This window comes from Lygodium microphyllum, chromosome 6 (assembly GCF_053477565.2).
Source record: "Lygodium microphyllum isolate KBCC chromosome 6, Lygodium_microphyllum_v1.1.10, whole genome shotgun sequence".
NCBI classification, from domain to species: Eukaryota; Viridiplantae; Streptophyta; class Polypodiopsida; order Schizaeales; family Lygodiaceae; genus Lygodium; species Lygodium microphyllum.
The window spans coordinates 117,267,240-117,270,643 of record NC_141140.1 but is presented as its reverse complement, the minus strand read 5'-3'; the positions used below and the strand labels follow the sequence as shown (position 1 = coordinate 117,270,643).

The 3,404-nt window shown below is 41.2% G+C and overlaps 1 pseudogene; it reads left to right on the top strand.

The window, feature by feature from the left end:
* The first annotated feature begins 723 nt into the window (after positions 1-723).
* Positions 724-2,011, top strand: LOC148035016 (uncharacterized; annotated as a pseudogene).
* The last annotated feature ends 1,393 nt before the right edge of the window (positions 2,012-3,404 follow it).

Below are 3,404 nucleotides of genomic sequence, written 5' to 3'. Positions count from 1 at the left end.
TTTGCAAGTTGCAAGAAGAAAAGCTCAAGCACTAGGAACAGGAGACCAACAAGCTACAAAAGCAAGTTGAACAATACAAAATGAAGAAAACATCTATTGGACCTTGGCAAAGGAAAAGAAAGTTGTTAAATGTAGAGGATCTTAAGGTTAATTCAGGAGGACTCAAGAAAAGGATCAAAGCAATCAGGTAAGCATTTTGATTCTATGTACTCTCTTGCTCCTATGTGCCCTCTTATTTCTATGTGCCTTCTTCCCTCTGGCTTCTCCATACATTAACACTGGGGTTCTGTATGCAGGGTTGTATTGCAGCCCGACAAGGAGAATATCAACCCAAATAGCAACCCAACAATGCAAATGAGACCTCTGATTAGCTCGAAGGTTGCAAAGGAACTACTGCAAGAGAAGAAATTTAAGGTTGTGCAGAGGGAGGTGGTGGATCAGTTTATTACCAACAACACCATATCCACTGAGAATGTACAGAGCGCTATGGATGAGAGTGGTATTAGTCGGAAAGGATATGCCTTCTTACATAAGACTGTCAAGTTTGCATTCAAAGCTAAAGGAATCACTCCAAAACTTCTACCAACCACTACAGATGTTTGGAAGCTTCGGAAGAGACTTAATGAGAAGCAAAATGACTATGTTGGATCCCCGTACCACATTACAAATGAATACAAATGGAAACGAGGCACTGTCAAATATGATGAACACAACAACATCTTCATGGAGTTGGAGCTGTTGTAGAGAAGGATGGTTGAGTTTTACAATATCACACATGCTGAAACAAATGGTGTTCTCAACTTTGTTCTGAAGATGGACGAGTGTGAGATCCTGAATGATAAGAAGATGGAAAGAGTAGCCATAACATTGATGGATAGAGCAATGGGAAAATTTCCCAAGGATGATCCACTGTACTTCTCAGTACAATCAGAAATGAATCTATGGTGGCTCGGTTGCTTTCTTGTATGTACTGCTAGGTCATTTTCTTGTGAATACAATGTGGTTTATACACTCAATCTAATAGATGTATTATTTTGATTTGGTGTAGGTTTTAATCAAGGACCATGATGTCTTGGAATGGGTCTTTCGACAAACTCCCATTCCTGATCTTATTAGTGGGCAGATGCGAGGGCAAAGAACTCTTACTATTGGAGACAGAGGCACCTTTCAAGTTGTTTGGCACCTGGCCTCTGATTTAAAGACATTAAAATTCTTATACAATTGCAATCGAGGAGCCTTGACCTTACCATGCATGTACTACATGGAGCCTGCAAAAACCCTTGATCACAAATGGTGGACATAGCCACCCGACCGACAATTATTGGATAAGAGCTTTCGACCTGTTTTTGATATACCATTGACAAATGTGCACATTTGTACTATGCACGCTCTGTGTTGTGTCATAGAGAAACTAATCAATCTATACATTGGGTTTGTATGGAAAATCAGAAATCAGTCTGAATGCCGTGATGGCATTGCTACTATTGAAAAGGTATTATCTAGGATGCAGCTTCATGGAGGAAATGTTCAAATTGAGCAAGACCAGAAGCTCTCCACCAATGAAAAAGATCTTCCTAGAAAGGTTTCTATAGGTGGAGTGAAGGCAAGGCGGTTCCTATCGAGACCAATCAACAACACAATTAAAAAGCATGCATCCAACCACGTCAGTAGGATAGAGTACGAGCAATGGAGGAAACTACACATTGCAGTCAAGGACCATGAGGCTGCATCCAGAAATGCAAAGGCGGAGGTATGGCGTGCAGTGGACAACATCTTCAAGATGTGCGACAAGGAGTCCTGGTCGACTATGGACATCAAGGTTTTTCAAACACACCTTCAACAATTCAAAAAACAATTTATCACAGCCTGGACAGAAAACAACATCACACATTACATGGTAAGCTTAAAAATCTGGCCTACATCATTTTGCGTCTCAGGATATAATTCTAAAACATATGATATTGTTGTATGTCAGCACATCATCTATAATCATCTACCATTCTTCATTTAAAAGTACGGCGATCCAAGCATATGGAGCACTTAGGGAATGGAGAAGTCGCATTATATGGCACGCAATGCATACTTCAGGCATATTCAACATGGTCGTGGCAGTCATAAAGGAAATAGCCTTCATGAACTCTTCCAGTGGTTCTACAGACGAATAATGCAGCAGCTTCACAAAGAAGAGACTCTACGTTCATCAAAGATTGTGCAGGCTTTGAGGGAAGTTCAATCAAAAAGGGAGAAGAAGATTCAAGCATTTAGAAACTCAAATGCTCTTCAATCACAACAAAGATGGAGACAGGAATGCCACTTTATTAACCATCGATGGGTGAAGGAACTGTAGTTAGATGCAGTGAACACATTGTAACCAAAAAGCCACTTACAAAGCAATGGACTGTATTAACAATGTGTAATGAAATGTTGCAGAATACATCATACATCTTTTTTCCCCTTGGTTGGTCTATATTCTAGTAAAAGTTGGTCTTGTTTTCTCTTGAGTCATATTAACTGGTTCTTTCCATAGGGTTCCAGCTGCTCACTGTCTTCTATCCCTAATGCTAACGCAAGCCCTACATAGGCACTAAAATAGCCCCTTCTTGAGCATCGGGACACAGGCTGGTAGCCAAAGACATCCAAGGCTGTGAACTTCTCTACCAAACTTACCTTCTCGTAGGTGCTAGGGATAGGTTGTCCACCGAGAAACCGGGAGAGTGTTTTGAAGAAAAATGTGGCCACAACACCTTCATCACTAAGGTTGTTGTGGTGCACTAAAACCTTCATCACATCCATGGAACTCTCTTATGTGCTTGATTAGAAACTCATCTACTTCTTCGAGCAACCTTTGCAATAAACCAAATAGACCAAATCCAAATTACAGTGAGAAGAATAAGAACCTCCACCACAATCTAATCAAAGCAAATGATGAAAGCAAAGTAAGTGTCACCTCCAGTTTCTCATCATAGAGGAAGGTTTTCTCGTTTTGAAGGTTCACACTATCCACGCTCTCCCCTTAATGTTCCTCTAGGAAATGAGCAGTGCTTTCCTGCAACTTGTCATAGCCCATAACTTCCTGAAATTGCCTAAACTCTTGCTCACTTGGCACTCTGCCTCTTTCCCTGTCTTCTTTCACCCTGTTGAACCACAAAAGGAGGCACTAACCTGTATCAAAATTCTCCTCTAGTGACAGGTCTTCCATATCATCGTCGCAAATGAACCCGTCCTCCTCCTCTGCGCTCCTTGCAATTGCTGCAAGCATGAAGTCTTCTCTGATAGAGAACACCTTTTGGATGTCGCTAAGCAACAGATACTGCTTTCCCTCAATTTGAGACTCAGGAAGAGCAGGCAACTAGAGCGAAGTGTCAACAACACCAACTTTCCCTGTGTACTGTGGAACCTTTGAA